Here is a 19,320-nt window from a genome sequence, read left to right on the forward strand (position 1 = left end):
TATCGAGAGTTTCCACGACTGTGGAAACTACTATCAAGAAAAAAACCAAATAGCTGTGGCAATTAGCTAAATGGTAGCGTTGTCGCAACTTTCCTAGCCATATATTAAGCACGATGAGATTAATAAGAAAATCAATATTCTACGCACATCACACGAGAGAGAGTACAATAAAATAAAAAATCGAAGTTCTTCGATTCTTACGTGGACGATGTCGGCTATGTTTTCCGACGTTGTGGTATCTGAAGCTAAGGAAAGATTTTGTTGCAGAGCAAACAATGTATTTAGCAGACTTTTACCTTAATCATGTGATACGCAGTTCCAAAAACTATATAATCGTCAATGACATCATTCCAGAATTATGTAATCGTCAGTAATTCCATTACCCATATTTCACAATCCATGTATTCCTACCAACACATAATACCTCTTTCTTTCCCGTTACTGAGATTTTCCAAACCAAGTAATAATACATTTGCTTACATATTTAGTTCTGTAATATTCTATAGAAGCAGACTAATTTAATTTTCTCCTGTATTCGCATTTACGAATTGGAAGCTCAAGGCGAATCACCGATTAATTAGTGTGTGGTAGTGAATGTAACCTATCTTTATTGACAGAAGTGAACCCAATTTAGCCGGCCGGTGTGGCCGTGCGGTTAAAGGCGCTTCAGTCTGGAACCGCGTGACCGCTACGGTCGCAGGTTCGAATCCTGCCTCGGGCATGGATGTGTGTGATGTCCTTAGGTTAGTTAGGTTTAATTAGTTCTAAGTTCTAGGCGACTGATGACCTCAGAAGTTAAGTCGCATAGTGCTCAGAGCCATTTGAACCATTTTTGAACCCAATTTAGTTAGTTGTGTTTGCCCGTCCCTACCGAATCCTACATTTTGAGTTATAATAATATGACAGGCAGTTAACGGGTGCACGTCCTTATTTACATCAGCTCCCACACTAATGTTTTTAATACCGGTACAAATGCTACGAGTTATATCGGCTACTAAGCTTACAGTGGAAGAATTATAGCTCTTGTATTTAACTGAAAATTTGCAACAGAGTACAACACGAGAAGTAGGGTAGTGGGCTACAGCGACAGCAGAAAGGTCAGTGCGCATGAGGGAAAGGTCAGTACGCACTAACACTACTGGCGAAAGTAGGCCACACCGCTGAAATACCCTGCCCCGACGGTGTGACGTCACAGGCAAAAACAGGTCAAGGCTGGCAGCCTCCTTCCCTTTCCTGGCTTTATAAGCTCATTTTTCTTAGCGTTTCCATTTTTGGGTTCTAGATTTAGTCAGTGCCATCAATATTTCTTTTAACTTTCGCTAATTTTACGCTTTCCTAGTACTGATGGTGGGAAAAATAAAAAAACGGAAATTGTGGGAGGTGCCTTCACATGAACATCTTCGGCTGGGAGATTTTTTTATATTCACAGAATTATCTGCCTCTGCCCATACATCACGTTTACTTCTATCTATTCCAGATGCATCCCAAATCACAGGTTTGAAGTAACGTGACACAGTTATTCTGGCTAATTTTGCTGTTGTATTTTTGGACCTCTTTGTAACTGCTGTAAATTTCGAGCAAACGCCTTTACTTCCACCTTTCAGTATTGCATCCCGGATGTTGGGTATCACAGTGCTGGAAAATGTTAAAGTTTTAGTACATCCCACATTTTGATAGTTACAAAAGCGGCCATTATTTCCACACTGCGCCAAAGATCTGAACCCCATTTCACAAAGTATTCTGACAAATGTTAATGAAGAGCGGAAAGAAAATTCCCAGTTGTGAGCCATCGAGAAAGATAGTACTTATCTATTGTTTCCCTTCAAAGTATAAATCCTCCATGAGGTTTGGGAGCTGTAACTGGTTAGGTCATCTTGATTAGCGAAAACCTGGTTGTACTGAAATTGAGGAAACAATAGAGTGACATTGGTTTCATACTTAAAAACACGTACGTTACATTTATTTTCATGTAAATACACGAATTATACATTATTTTCAACTAAATGGTGACCGGAAACAGAAGAAAACGGGTGTACAATGAATTAACAGTTCGACTGTAGTTGTTCCCACGTGGTGCCCCAAATAAATCATTATTTTGTCCAACTGGGTTGTTGCCTTTGTATGTATCATAACATCTCCACAATGAGCGCCCATTTCTTTAGCTGATGCATCATCACAATTTTCATTGTCTGCAGGTGAACTAACGATATTCATTTCCTCATCAATCGTCATCCCGATTTCTTTTATGTCTCCACCGTTCTGGAATATTTGCAAATACATCAACCGCAAAATTCAGCAGCAATGTTTTTCATCAGTTCACCTTTACTTCCCGGTGCAATGCAGCTGACTTTTCGCCCATGGACACTTCAGCTTTAGCGACATTTTACACTCGCAACAAATAGGCGCAATACAAAACTGTAAGAGCTCTGCACCAACTTGTTAACGAACTTATTGTCAGGACAGGTGCTTTAAAATCGGTTTAATTTGGAATTAATGATTATCGTCGTAGATTGTGGCTGTTATTACGTCTGTAGTGTCAAATACTGTGGAATTAATTAAAAATAGGAAGAACCCGAGTGAATAAACCAGATACCGTAGCAGTAGTGATAATACTCAGGGAACTCAACTTCTGAGCTATGATTTCTGAGCTATGATTTCTGAGCTATGATTTGTCCCATTCCACGTATCATGAAATCGTCAGTTTCTTGAGTTGGAGTACTAGAAATAACATTTCACACTTTCGAAGGGTTGCACGGCCACTCACTTCATCGAATCCCAACAGACAACCCTTTCACACGTTATAAGTATTGCAACACTTTTTCTTCACACTATATTTACAGAATTACGGAACTTAACGTTTCTCATCATACAGTGCAGGTTCGACAATTTTGTTTTGTTTACGTTCACCGGAACTGCCACGTCATTGTGGCCAGTCTCCTATCATCTAATTTACCTGTTTCCCACCTGCACGACCGGTCTTCATCTTTATTTATCAATGAGGACCTTCAACAATGTAAATGCCTCTTTATACTCACATTTTACAGTTGCGAATACGGACAACACAAATTTTCGGTTATTCCGCACCACACGAGTGTCCAATAATTTCACACGTACAAGAGATACTTGCTCCACGTGGTGGTGTAATTAGGCGTCATCCATGGTAAGCTTTCATCAGAATTCTCATGCATTTCCAGGTGTGATGAATAATGCAACAGAGCGCTACAGATCCTTGAAATGAACGAGTTACTCTTCTGCCACACTGCGACCATTTCAGCTGCATGGAGCTTAAAGTTTCACTGGACTCCCGCATTACGTGAAAAAAATTCCCAGCGTCGACTTTAAAGGCCGAAAGTCTTCTTAAACTTCACGCTGGTAGCTGTTTTGTTTAGGTATGAACTTTCTGACCCTCAAGCATTCATTATGTTGTCGGGTTTTCTTAATCACCTAATTTCTTCTCCGCAGTAGATACCGCGTATTCCACTGTCTGTGAGTGAACTACACAGATCCCTCCTTTCTTACACTTGAATTACGTAAAATGTGAATAATTCGTAATGTAAATCTTCTAACTGATGTGGGATTTAAAACACAATCGGTAAGGCGAATCAAAAGAAAGCGAATGTCAGATAAATACTAAATTATCAGGTCGCGAGCTCGAGTCTCGGCCTGGTACACAGTTTTAATCTGCCAGGAAATTTCAGAGCCAATCAGTACTTGAATGTGTGATCTTACTGGCATTTCTTACTCATTATGGGTACACTTTGTTCTCGTGTTTACATGAAATAAAATCACTTCAGAATTTAGCGGTGTACTCTTTGCCAGCTAGCCGAAGTATTACATGCAGTTTTGCTGCCCTCACGTTATACTATTTTTACTGTGGAAGCGATAAACATATGGGAGGTTCTCAAATTTGATCATCACTATGGGTTCCAGAAACTATTCATACTATTAAGTCAAAGAGTGTCCTGCAATTCAACGGGTACACGAAGACGAACAGTAAAATGAACTTTGATATTCTAGGAATCTTGTGATACACAAATCAGAACAGAAGGAGAGGTCTGAAAATCTCGTTTAGGACCTCAGCTGACGCAGGTCCCTCGAAGGAAACGATTATCATGGAAGTAATACTTAGCAACCAGGGCTCAGCTCTTTTCCACCATACCGGGCAGGTTCAAAATGTGTGTGAAATCTTATGGGACTTAACTGCTAAGGTCATCAGTCCCTAAGCTTACACACTACTTAACGTAAATTATCCTAAGGACAAACACACACACACCCATGCCCGAGGGAGGACTCGAACCTCCGCCGGGACCAGCCGCACAGTCCACGACTGCAGCGCCTAAGACCGCTCGGCTAATCCCTAGCGGCTTACCGGGCAGGGATCAAGGCTTATCCTCACTGTAAACGTCAGAAGGGAGTAGAGAGAGATGATCACCACTTTTTGTTTTCCCTGCAGTATAATCAAAAGAAGTAAAAACGTTTACTCCTAAAGCTTATGAAACTGAAGGTGACTCTCCCAACAGTGTATCGATTCCCCTGTTTCATGACGCCCTGTTAGACTGACTTTCTACGAAATCGTAAGATGTGTTTATGAAATTTAGTGTACTATCAGAGGATACACTAACATAGTAGTCCCCTGGAATAAGTCATCAAAACTCAGTTACACTCTCTTCTTGTAGACTTACAACTACATCGGTGCCACTCGAACTTTTTTTTTTTTTGGCTGAAATGTTATAGAGCTATGTGGATTCTGCAAAATAAACTAAAATTATTCGTAGATTCTCTTCCTCGTAATACTTGTAACGTCCCCTTAGAAAAATTATACATGATTGTGCTTAAACTGACACACAATATTTTTAGCGCAACGCAATCTGACTTTCAAAAATCCCTACAAAAGAATGGCCCTGACTAACATTAACCTATACGTTTCACAAATCACTTACCTCACAAAAATCTTCGTTACTCGAACTACTGCAATACAGCGAGCGCCACTACTGCCAGCTAAATAAAAGATTTTATTTTGCTGGCAGTAGTGGCGCTCGCTGTATTTCAGTAGTTCGAGTAACGAAGATTTTTGTGAGGAAGTGAAACATGGACGATAACTAGTTTGGACAGAAGAATGCTGAAGATAAGGTGGGTAGATCACGTAACTAATGAGGAGGTATTGAATGGGATTGGGGAGAAGAGAAGTTTGTGGCACAACTTGACTAGAAGAAGGGATCGGTTGGTAGGACATGTTTTGAGGCATCAAGGGATCACAAATTTAGCATTGGAGGGCAGCGTGGAGGGTAAAAATCGTAGAGGGAGACCAAGAGATGAATACACTAAGCAGATTCAGAAGGATGTAGGTTGCAGTAAGTACTGGGAGATGAAGAAGCTTGCACAGGATAGAGTAGCATGGAGAGCTGCATCAAACCAGTCTCAGGACTAAAGACCACAACAACAACAACAACAACAAGTGATTTGAGAAAGGTATAGGTTAATGTTAGTCAGGGCCATTCTTTTGTAGAGATTATTGAAAGTCAGATTGCGTTGCGCTAAAATATTGTGTATCAGTTTAAGCACAGTCATGTACAATTTTTCTAAGGGGACGTTTCATACTCCTACTAATACATTCTTAAATTCGAACAAGGTAGTTGATGGTATGGTGCAATAAACCAAAGACAAATCTTCAAAAAGTTTCACTTTCGTACAAGGAATGAAGTATTCAACACCACTCTTTTCGTCTCCCATGACTGGCATTTGAGACTTAGCATAAATAAATACAGTGTCCTGCACATAAATATGCAAGAACACACCGTTTTGTATATTTCCACCGCTGCCGAAGAGTCACATTCATTAAATGCCAGCGAGTATGCATACCGAATAAAGCGGGAGACAACATAAAACTAATCTAAGGAGAGACTGTTATCAGGCAAAGAATCACTGGAAGAATCCCCAGGAAGTGTGTTCCACCGTGACAGGAGGAACCTCACAAAACTGTCGTCTGACCGAGACTTGATTGTTCGGCGTCAATTTGGAACCCTAAGTACATAGGACTGAAATAGATGAACTAGAGTATATCCAAAGAAGGGCAGTAAATTTTGTCACAGGAACGCCTTTAGTAAAGATTTCAACCGATTTGTAGAATTTAAGGTAAGTGGAGATTCACGAAAAAATGGCATAGGTTAGGATTGGGCTGTGAAGGACTATAGGAGAGGATAATGGAGATCCCATGGACGAACTGTCAGTAGAACATATGTGTAACAAACTGAAATACAAAAGGGAAGCTATAACAACAATAAAAGTACTAACAAGTATGAAATAAATGGAACTTCATACAACAAAACTGAGCGGATATTAAGAAGAAAGATGTTAAACGGTCTTGAAACTACTGAAAATATAAAGTTTCGTCTTTTACAATCCATCATAACTACAAATAACAAGTTTTCTAGTTCCGCTGTTGCGAATATTACGTGTAATGACTGTGAGAAACATTACATGGGCCAAAAAGGAAGAAACATGATGAAGCAGTATAAACTACATCCATACGTTAGTAGCAAGACAACATTGGATTTGACATACAGAATGAGAAAAAGAGTCACAAACATCGACAAAAACATAAAATTTTGCACACAGCCAACAAGGGACTTTTTTTGAACACACTGGAAGAGCTAGAAATTTAGACAGCAGACAGGAAGGAACCAGATAAATTGCTGAATGGACAAAATAAAATCCTTGAAGACACGTATTTCAATATATACGCTGACCAGCTGAAGGAAGCCGTCCAACATGGAACGTATCTGATGCTCAGGTATCCTCGCTATGCTGCTGATTGGTGTGATACTGACTACGATGTAAGCAAGCAAACAGTCGAAAAGGAAGCTTTCTCTAGTGTATCTTGGCCAATTCAGTGTTGGTATTTTACGAATTTAAAAAGAAAATACAATGCTCTGTCTAATAACAGAATAACAAAATGTTTAATGGAATGTATACAGTCCTCATTTTACCATTTTACCACAGTTAATATATTTTTATCGCTTTTGTAGCTACCAACTGATTTCGATAGTGGATGAACTACTATTTTATTTTTTATTTTACGATTCTACTACATAAAATGGAGTTGGATACCTTCATATTGGTGACAACACATGGTCCTCCTGTAAAGCAACTGCTACGAGAATTTTATTAGCTGAATATTTTATACTTCTACATAATAAAACCCTTGTCGGATTTGCTGGTCCCCCATCGTGTGCCGCCCCAGGTGGGCGATAGGGGAAAGCTCACCAAATATGGAGGGTACAGGGGAAATAAAATATCCGGCGTGGACCAAAACTGGAGCCCTCCGTTGTGGCCGAGCGGTTCTAGGCGCTTCAGTCTGGAAGCGCGCGACCGCTACGGTCGCAGATTCGAATCCTGCCTCGGGCATGGATGTGTGTGGTGTCCTTAGGTTAGTTACGTTGGTTGGTTGGTTGGTTTGGGGAAGGAGACCAGACAGCGTGGTCATCGGTCTCATCGGATTAGGGAAGGATTGGGAAGGAAGTCGGCCGTGCCCTTTCAGAGGAACCATCCCGGCATTTGCCTGGAGTGATTTAGGGAAATCACGGAAAACCTAAATCAGGACGGCCGGACGCGGGATTGAACCGTCGTCCTCCCGAATGCGAGTCCAGTGTCTAACCACTGCGCCACCCCGCTCGGTGGTTAGTTAGGTTTAAGTAGTTCTAAGTTCTAGGGGACTGGTGACCTCAGATTTTAAGTCCCATAGTGCTCAGAGCGATTTGAACCATTTGAACCAAAACTGGTACAGCCGTGGTGAAGACAACCCGACAACCACCCCCCCCCTCCCCCCCATAATCGACATGATCCTCCAGATTTGGGACTGTACATGGAGCTAACGATCTACGCAAGCAAAAATGATGATTGGTCAGAACACTCAACATATGCCTCGAAACGGAACACAATACACTGAAACAAAAGTTGACAAAGCTACAAGGATTTCTCCTTTGGTTCTTGGAACATCAGAAGCCTATATCGCCCGGGAAGTACACAAATACTAGCAAACCAACTAGAAAAATAGAGGTTGTAACTGGTAGCTCTCCAAGACCTAAGATGGCAAGGAACAGGGTCATTGATAACAGGGGACGGGACAATAATGTACGGAGATTCTGTCAACAGCCTGAATTTGGAAACGGATCTACGTTCATGAATCAATAAATGATTCAGTAGGGAAATTTAGATATGTTAATAACCGCATATCATGTACCATAATTCAGACTCAGTGTTAGACATTACATTTCTAAGTGTACATGCTCCCAGAGAAGACAAGAATGACGATATGAAAGAAGAATTCTACAGTCAACTAGAACACATGTACAATTCGATAAGTAGGTGTAATGTGGAAATGGTTTTAAGAGATTTTAATGCTAAAGTAGGAAACAAGGAAATTTACAAACCTACCATTGGCAATTTCGGCTTATACGATGGAAGTTCAGGAAATGGGGGTTCGCCTTATTATTTGCAATGAAAACTATCTCACGCTTAGCGGCACAAAATTTCAACGCAAACACATTGATTTCGAGGCATGGATATCACCAAATGTGTAAATAGTGAATCATATTGACCATGAAGATATCCGAAAAAGATTCCAAAAGTATATTAAAGATCTCCGAACCCTCAGAGGTGCAGATTGTGACATAGGTCACATGTTAATCATAACAAGAATGAAAATAAGACTCAAAAGGAAACTAAAAAGAAATACAGTGGGAATCGCCAGATATAACACAGGAGATCTGGTGGAAGGAAATATATAAGAAAATTACAAAGGGTATGGGAAGTAATCTACCGAAAGGTAGACTGGCCAATAGCAAATAACTAGATGTCGAAAGCAGATGAAGAGACCTGCAAAACAATATTCAATAAGTAACTTCGAAAATTAAATGCTTCATTTTGGAAAAGAATGATCTTCTTGTGTGCGACAACTGCAGAGAAATATCTTTACTGGATGTCACCTATACAATCATAGCGATGCGCCTATAACACAGACTGCTCACAACAACTAAAGAACTAACTAGTGACTGCCAATACGATTTCCGTAGAATTAGATTCAAATTAGACCATTTATTTACGCTAAGACGAATAGCTGAGAAGGTGTCAGGATTCAATGATTATTATGTTCACATAGTATTTCTAGATTTTGCCGCGCGGTGTAGCCGCGTGGCCTTGGCGCCTTGTCACGGTCTGCCCGGCTGCCCGGCTCCCCCCCCCCCCCCCCCCCCCTGTCAGAGGTTCGAGTTCTTTCTCCCTCGGGCATTGGTGTGTGTAGTCAATAGCGTAAATTAGTTTGTTACCGACACTCACTCCTAAACACACTAACGGAAAAAGTCGCAATACCACGAAGGAGTTGTGCAATGTAAACGAAACTTGATAGGCGTGTGTCTACATCTGAAACATGACGTCTATTCAAATTTCGCGCCAGTCGCATAAGAGTGGTGCCACCAGCGCCACTATGAGGACGCATATTAGGTTTGCTTTACATACACACTGTAACGGTCCTGAGCGTCAGTTACGTACGAGACTGAAAGTGGTGAAATTATGTTAGTCAAGAATGCTTTCAAGGCAACAAAGACCCAATAACCAACACCTTAATGAGTTTGAACGACGTGGTGTAATAGGGCTACAAGAAGTTGGATGCTCGTTTTACGAAACTGCAGAAAGACTTGCCAGGATGTAGCCAATGAACATGATTACTGGCAGCGGTGGTCATGAGAATGTACGGTCGAAGAGGACCAGGTTCTGGACAACCACGAGTCACCACCGAGGGGGGAAACCATCGCGTTCGCCGTATGGCTCTGGCGCATCGTACTGCGTCTTCAGCAGTTGGCATCACAGTGACACAACGAAGTGTTACATATCGGTTACCTCAAGGACACCGCCGAGGCAGTCGCCCTGTAGCATGCATTCCACTGACCCCAAACCACCGCTATTTGTGACTTCAATAGTGTGGAGCGGGAGCTGATTGGAGGGCAGGATGGAGGTCTGTTGTGTTTTCTGATGAAAGTGCCAGTAATGTCCACGTTTTGGTTAGGAGGAGGTCAGCTGCAGGCCTGTAACCAACGTGTCTGTGTGCTAGGTGCACTGGCCCTACATCTGGAGCTATGGTCTGCGGTGCGATTTCGTATTTCAGCAGAAGCACTTTCGTGATTATCACACGCAACCTGACTGCAAATCTAGTATTTCAACCTGTTGTGATATCATTCATGAAAAGCATTCGAGGGGGTGTTATCCAATGGCGTAACGCTTCCCCACATACTGCTTTTATAACCCATCGTGATCTACACAGTTTCGACATGTTGTTTTGATCTGCTCGATCACGAGATCTGTCTCCAATGGTGCAAATGTGGAGTATCATCCGACGATAATTCCGGCGTCATCCACAAATAGCAATAACCATAACTATATTGACCGACCAAGTGCAAAAGGCATGAGACTCCATCCCACAAACTGACATCAGGCACATGTAAAACACAATGCATGCACGTTTGCATCTTGCATTCAACATTCTGGCGGCTACACCGGTCATTAGTGTACCAACATCTCACATTTGCAATAGCTTATCTCGCGCTTACATTAATCCGTGATCTTGCAATGTTAATTACTTAAATATTTTACCTGGACAAATGAATTTCCGAAATTTCACTAATCTACATTTATTATTTTTTGGTGTTGCGACTTTTTTGCGGAAGTGTATAATGAGGGAATCTGAAATATTTCAAATCTAATTACACTAGTTAAAATGTATTTAGACGAAAGTTTATGTCACATAAAGATAGCTGTAGAAGAAACTAAAAATTTTAAGGTGTTCACTGTACTGAGAGAAGTGACCAAATTTAATGTGTTTTATTTAACCCCATGGTAGAGAAGATCGATAGAGAATTTAGTAAAACTGATCCACGAGGGATACAAACGCAGGAGAACATTGCCAGGCTTGCCAATGCGGATGATAGTATTAGTAAGTATTTCCTCAACAGAATTACTCAGGATGATGCAAAATTTTTAGAAAATCAGTGAGGTAACAGGATTAACTTGATGAAAAAAAGACAGAACATCAACTTATAAGTAATTAAGTCGGAATTGATGCAGATTTGCTGTAGACTTATCCACTTTCAAGACAGCTAATCGATTCAAATACTTAGGGAGTCTTTTTAGTGACAACTATGAAACTCATATAGAAATAGATGCCTGTCTAACAAGAGCGAACAAAACGTTTACTTGTATCTGAAAGAAAAGATCACTTAGTGCTATGTTCTAGAACACCTTGTATCAATTGATTGTTATACCAGTAATATTATATGGATGTGAAGCATTAATATTTTGAAAGAAAATTGAAGAAAAACTGTCATTATTCAAAAGAACAATAGTAACTAAAATTTTTGGAATGGTAAGTGTTGAAAATAACGTGGACTGGAGGCTTAGAAAGAATGAAAAATTAAGAAAGATATACGAACACCGTAACATCGTCACAGTGCTAAATAAGAGTAGGTTGGATTGGGCAAGCCATATAACAAGAATGACGGAGAGCAGACTACCTAAAGTAACATTCGGCAGGAAATAGATGGAACGAGAGGAAGTGGAAGATCCTGCCCAGTAAAAGTGGCGAGACAACGTCTGGGAGGATACAGTTAGGATGAACATCAACATTGTACAGACAAACAGTGTACTTTACAGAAAGAAATGGAAGTGGCTAGCAGAGGAGGTGTATGGTCTATAAGGCCCTAGTCACATGTAAAGTGTAATGTAAAGTAAATGTATCTTACACGTGACATGTCTAAACACAGAAAAGATCTAATTATTAATTTTAGGTGTGAAGACGACCGTCTGATCTGCGAAGATAATATTTTGACAGTGTCACAAAATAATAAAAAAGAATATTTCAGGTTTTAGTGGATTTAGTCGGTTTCGAGCTTCGTGTTGGATGGTAAGGAGGGGACCGGGACTCAAACCTGGAACCAATGCCTTTCGCAGCCAGTGATCTACCGACTCGTTGTCACAGCTCCACTTCCACCAGCACCTCTTCTTCTTCTTTTCTTCTTCTTACTCGCATATAACGTGCCAGGTTCGAGTCCCAGTCGTGCACGTAGGTTTGGTATGTCAAGAGGTTTCAAATCAGCGCACATAATGCTGCAGAGAAAAAAATTAATTATGTGCATCCCGTGTTCGTTTTCCGTGAAGGAGTATTCCTGACTGCTTTACTGTGTTTTTGTGAGGGACGGTTTGGCTGTAGATGGAGGGATGGAAACTACGCAGAAGCCTAGTGCTGCGGCCGAAAAGTGTGGCTTGGTTTTTCAATGGATTTTCCTTGAACTTCCACGTATTTCACCAGTCGATCAAGAAATTCAAGTAACACTGTGACGAAGTAGTGTTGCCCGTCGTCAACAGATGGCAGAGCGACATCACAAATTTGGGTGAACAGAAAAGAAACATCCAACAAAAGTTTTATGCTATATTGTCGGAAGAAAAATGGGTTGAGAACCAGTATAATAGGGAAATTATGAACTTGGAAATTGGTGGCAGAGCAGTTGATGTATTGTTCACGCTATGACAAACATTGGATGTGGTGTTGAATTTGCTTGTTTAAAACTTTATTTGTAAATAACAATATAAACTGTTTTGTTTTAATATCAGTATTTGATAAGCAGATTTTCGGTCCTATTTCAGTATGCGAAAGTCCACTTTAAAGTATCTTCAACATCATTTAGGTTTGGGCTAATTAAAAATGTAGGGTTGTGTTTTCAGACTTTGTCGAGTGAATAGAAGCAGTAATCGTCAGTGTTTCTTCCGAAGTAGACCAAAGAACCATCTGTTCTCAACACAGCTGTTTCCTCTGTGTTTAAAGTAAGCAGTAATTTAGATTACATGCATGTGAAATTTGTTGTTTGGCAGGCAACACTTATGTTGACATTCTTTGAAAAAATAAAGCGAAATAAACAAATTTACGACTTGTAGTTTCAAAGACATCATTTTTGAACGTTATGTCAGTGAATTAATGTATTAAGAAACAAACCAAGTTTATATATCTAATGTTGCACTAAAATTATTAGAGCTATAACAAATTTTATTTGGAGAAAATAAAAATCGCAATTCATCCGATATTTTTTAACTTTTTTGAATTCTGATAAATTTTGTTTCTTATTCTCCTAGATCCAAAACAAAATCTGGCATGTCCCAAACCACCCCTAAGACCAATAAATCAAAAAAAGTTATAATATTTGCACCTCTTTCTGTTCACGCACAGAGAGGGGGAGGCGTGAATAAGGACACCAGATTTCTACTTTTGTAGGTTATAAAAACATGAACAAAGTCCCAACACTAATTACAAGTTTAAAGTCAGTCAAAAGATTTATAATTCTACATAATTGTGATGTTCATATTTCTTTTTTTTTAATTATTAGTTTCTTCTTTTTAAATCGAAACTGTTGCTGTTCACCTCTTTTTACGGTACAGTTTTAACTACGAGACAGCAACTGGCAAGTATAGCGCAGACAATATAGGAAGGCTGTCGACCGCGAGTGTAAGCAAAGAAAAATTTAGATCGCTCAGCTGTCGCAGCACTGTCAGCCTACTCCCTTGCTCTGTGCTTCTGCAAAAACGGGACTGACACTTTTTCACAGGGACTGCCCATTTTCAAAATAAGAATAGAAAACAATGAGTAACGTGCAAAGAAAAACAGAGGGTATAAAGAATTAGGTAACAGAGACCTCACTGCTTGCTTATATTCGCAGTATAGTGAAAGAGGTAATTTATAAGCCCGATCTCTACAGATGTCTGACTCAACCATACTTCAAACACCCCACTGAATGCCGTCGTGCTGAAGAGTCCGCATAATACATGGTCGGGTTGCCGCCAGTGCAGACACTAACGGCAGCGACTGCGTACTAGGATTCATGGCCTGAGGTGCTAATAAAATGACCAATACGGTACACAGCTGCCAAACGCACTCACACTTACTGCTAATGACGCGAGACCGTCTTCCATGGCACGCATACTTTTATAAACTAAAAGGAAGACGAGATATTAGCTGCCCACAAACAAATTGATGTAGAAGTTCCATTATTTTTGGAACGAGTTTATTTACCGGAAGTCCTTCTTGGTTCAAATGGTTCAAATGGCTCTGAGCACTATGGGACTTAACATCTGTGGTCATCAGTCCCCTAGAACTTAGAACTACTTAAACCTAACTAACCTAAGGACATCACACACATCCATGCCCGAGGCAGGATTCGAACCTGCGACCGTAGAAGTCCTTCTTAATAAGGAGGAAAAACAACATAATTTCATGTAAAGCAATTAATATTTCGTTATCTAGTGTTTTTGAAGTCCAAAGAGTTACGTATTTGCTGATTCAACCGTTTCTTTTTGTTAACATATGATTCTATAGAATTACGTAGTATGGTTTTCCAGCAATACATCCTCAAATACAACGAGCAAAAGGTCAAGACAGAAAAGTCATACCTCTTGTGTGAAGGACTAGATGCTTCCAGTTTGATGGCGCAAGTAGAAAATATATTCTTAGGCAGTAACTCACCTGCAACAAAGGAAAAATGTCACGATAACAAATAAAGTTATAGACACACTTTGTGCGGATCTCACGAAGAAAATGGTACTTGATTTCAGGAAAGTATGTAATACAAAAGTATGCAATCATGATGAAAGCGTTACAGACAAAATCAGGAAAACAAGATTAATATTCAATGGATATATCCCCAGAACGAGTCCTGGTAGAGTGATAAAAAATTATATAGCATTTTTAAACAGTAAAAGTTACACTCATTGGATTAGGAAAGTGTAAGAAAAATTAGAACAAATTTTAATACATAAGCAAGCAAATGAAAACAGAAATTTACTGAGACTAAATGAAGAAGTGGGAAAGCTGTCAATACAAGACAGTTACAAAACGACAGAGCACAATATGGATAGTAGAAGAGAAGAAACTATTGGAGAAAGCTTAAAGTTAACTTAGTGACTGGAACATAGTCCTTCGCTAACCTGTGATTCTGTCCATCCGGCTATGAGCGATCAATGTCGAAGAATTTTCTAGCTTTTCAAGTAAAACTGTGTGGAACTACAGATTCAGCATCCTGTTTGCTTCTACGCGAATGATTGTGCGTCATGAACGTGATACAATGCAGGTGAGAGGAAGATCAGATGTTGTCGATACTTTGCTCCAGTGACGATATTTAACATTATATCAATGGCTCTGAGCACTATGGGACTCAACATCTTAGGTCATAAGTCCCCTAGAACTTAGAACTACTTAAACCTAACTAGCCTAAGACATCACACACACCCATGCCCGAGGCAGGATTCGAACCTGCGACCGTAGCAACATTATATCTCTGTGTCTCTGCTACATCTGTTGTATACAAGTGTGTGGAAATGAAAGTTTATGAGTGAAAATATGCCGATGAACCAAAATACTACGTTATTTCTTTAATTTATTTTGCTGGATTTTTCAAACAAAACAGTCATTGCTTTTTCTGTTTTGCTTTGTGTTACGGCGCAAAAACAACTACGGTCATACGAACACATGTGAAAACCTAAGAACACTATGACCAAAAAGGAGTTAAAAGCAACTACTCGTTACGCCCAAGCTATGGAAGGAAAGAGACCAAAGAACAAGGTCTTCCTCTTGGAGGAAGGTCCACAAAATACGTCGTAGACACAACGGAGGCCCCGAACTAAAGATTGAGTGTCCTTTGCCGTATTGCTACGACGTGTAAAAAGTAAACCACGGTCGACAACGCGTGTGTCGTTCGCTAAAACGGCCAATAAGTCACATCGTAAACATACAGTAGAACGTAAGTAGTTAAAAAGATGCATTCGGTCAGTTAATTGCGAACCGTCATGGTTGATGACCATGAGCACAAAGTGATGGGGGCTCACCACTTTGCAAATGGCGATGGCTAAAACGACAGTGCCCAACACGCAACCTAACTAATATGATCTCCTCACCGCTAGAGGACCGAGCGGAGATCAGCCAAGCAGCCGGAAGAGGTTTAATTCCTCGAGTTTATTTCCGTGAAGGAAGACCGGTAGTGATGCCAAAGTGATACCATCTGCTGACAGACGGCAACATAGAGATGATTGGAAGGAATGGAAAAACCTGCGGGCCGGTGTTGGAGGATTGCAGCCTTGATAGCAGCGTCAGCAGCCTCCATTCCCGTCAGGACGACGTGACTAGAGACGTATATAAACATGACAGTGGCTCCCTCAAGAGTGGGCAAGTGGAAGCTTCCTTGGACCCGTTGCACTGAGGAATCGACTGTGTACAGCACACGGAGACTCTGAAGGGCACTGAGAGAATCAGGGCAATCACACAACTGAAAAGCCTGTGTCGCCGGTTTTGCGTAGCCTGATACAGGTTGAAGAGCTCTGCTGTAAATACTGAGGAGTGTTCGGGAAGCTGATACCGGAAATGGTCGGTGCCAATGACAAAGGCACAGTCGACATCATAGTCTGTCTTAGAGCCATCAGTGTACATGAAGGTGCTGTCACTAAGTTGCGTGCGAGATTCGAGGAACTTATTGTGATAGATCGAATCCGGAGTAGTTTCCTTAGGTAGCGAATTAACTCCAAGATGAAGACGGGCCGCCACATGAAGCCAAGGTGGTGAAGGGTTCACACCCATCGGGAACATAATGGGTAGCATGAAGATAAGCTGCCGAAGCAATAGCCGAAAGCAAACTCCAAGAGGTAACAGAGAAGAGGGATGCACATCATATTGGCGATCAAAGGAGCTATCGAAGAAGGAGGCGCAGGAAGGGTGGCTAGGCATGGCAGACAAACGGCATGTGTATCGACTGAGAAGAACATCACACCAATATGACAGCAGTAGTTCAGTAGCTTCGTAATGGAGGCTCTCAACTGAGCGCCAGTGGCCAAACGGATTCCACGATGGTGGATTGCATTTGGACAGCGTAAGATGGACGGACATGAAGACGCATAAACGAAACACGAAAGTCTAGTTTCAAACTGACAAGGGATCGGTGCAAATGGACGAAAGCGAACCGACCCACTCCCCAGGAAGTACGGTGGAGAACATGTAGAACATCGTGAGATGGAGTACAGTGGGCGGCCAAGTAAGACACGTGGGAGGGCCAAGAAAGTTTCCTCTCAAGCATCAGACCCAGGAATTTCCTAGTTTCAACGGACGGAAGAGCAATGCGCCCAAGGTGTAAAGACAGTGGAAGAAACCCATTGCACCACCAGAAATTCATACAAACATTTCTGTTAATGGAAAAGCGGAAGCCACTTTTGATGCTCCACCAGTAAAGACGATCGAGACATCGCTGAAGGATGTTACCGATGGCAGTGCCACTAAAGCACAGTTACTAAACAACATTTTCCGAAGTTCCTTCACCAAAGAAGACGAACTAAATATTTCAGAATTCGGATCAAGAACATCTGATAACACAAGTAAATTAGAAGTAGATACATACGGTGTAGCGAGGCAACTTAAATAGTGTAATGAAGGCAAACCCGTCAGTCCAGTTGGATTCACTTTGAAATACGCTGATACAATAGCTTCATATTTAGCAATCTTACACAACCGCTCACTTGTCGGAAGATCTGTACCCAAAGAATGGTCTGAAGATCCATACCCAAAGAATGGAATGTTGAGCAGATTCCGTCAAAACCCATGAAAGGAAACAGGAATAATCCGCTGACTTACGAGCCTATATCACTAAGGTCATCATATAAGAAATATACACTACTGGCCATTAAAATTGCTACACCACGAAGACGACGTGCTACAGACGCGAAAATTGACCGACAGGAAGAAGATGCTGTGACACGCAAATGATTAGCTTTCCAGAGCATTCGCACAGGGTTGGTGCCGGTGGCGACACCTACAACGTGCTGACATGAGGAACGTTTCCAACCAATTTCTCATACACAAACAGCAGTTCACCGGCGTTGCCTGGTGTAACCTTGTTGTGATGCCTCGTGTAAGGAGGAGAAACGCGTACCATCACGTTTCCGACTTTGATAAAGGTCGGATTGTAGCCTCTCGCGATTGCGGTTTATCGTATCGCGACACTGCTGCTCGCGTTGGTCGTGATCCTATGAATGTAAGCAGAATATGAAACTGGTGGGTTCAGGAGGATAATACGGAACGCCGTGGCGGATCCCAACGGCCTCGTATCACTAGCAGTCGAGATGACAGGTATCTTATCCGCATCGTAATGGATGGTGCAGCCACGTCTCGATCCCTGAGTCAACAGATGGGGACGTTTGCAAGGCATCAACGGTCTGCACGAACAGTTCGACGACGTTTGCAGCAGCATGGACTATCAGCTCAGAGACCATGGCTGCGGTCACTCTTGATATTGCATCACAGACAGGAGCACCTGCGATGGTGTACTCAACGACGAACCTGGGTGCACAAATGGCAAAACGTCATTTTTTCGGATGAATCCAGGTTCTGTTTACAGCATCATGATGGTCGCATCCGTGTTTGGCGACATCGCGGTGAACGCACATTGGAAGCGTGTATTCGTCATCGCCATACTGGCGTATCACCCAGCGTGATGGTATGGGGTGCCATTGGTTACACGTCTATGTCACCTCTTGTTCGCATTGACGGCACTTTGAACAATGGACGTTACATTTCAGATGTGTTACGACCCATGGCTCTACCCTTCATTCGATTCCTGTGAAACCCTACATTTCAGCAGGATTATGCACGACCGCTTGTTGCAGGTCCTGTACGGGCCTTTCTGGATACAAAAAATTTTCGACTGCTGCCCTGGCCAGCACATTCTCCAGATTTCTCACCAATTGAAAACGTCTGGTCAATGGTGGCCGAGCAACTGGCTCGTCACTACTGGCCAGTCACTACTATTGATAAACTGTGGTATCATGTTGAAGCTGCTTGGGCAGTTGTACCTGTACACGCCATCCAAGCTCTGTTTGACTCAATCCCCAGGAGTATCAAGGCCGTTATTACGGCCAGAGGTGGTTGTTCTGGGTACTGATTTCTCAGGATCTATGCACCCAAATTGCGTGAAAATGTAATCACATGTCAGTTCTAGTATAATATATTTGTCCAATGAATACCCGTTTATCATCTGCATTTCTTCTTGGTGTAGCAGTTTTAATGGCCAGTAGTGTAGTAGGATACCGAAACGAATACTTTGATCAAACATTATGAATTACCTCGAAAAAACGATTTATTCATAAGCAGTTCTTTATTTTCACGAAGTGATAAGTGCTATATACAGTGGATGTCAAACTGATTTCATATTTTTAGATTTCCGGAAGGACTTGAATGCCATTTCTCATAAG

Source organism: Schistocerca americana, chromosome 6, assembly GCF_021461395.2.
Source record: "Schistocerca americana isolate TAMUIC-IGC-003095 chromosome 6, iqSchAmer2.1, whole genome shotgun sequence".
Lineage (NCBI taxonomy): Eukaryota > Metazoa > Arthropoda > Insecta > Orthoptera > Acrididae > Schistocerca > Schistocerca americana.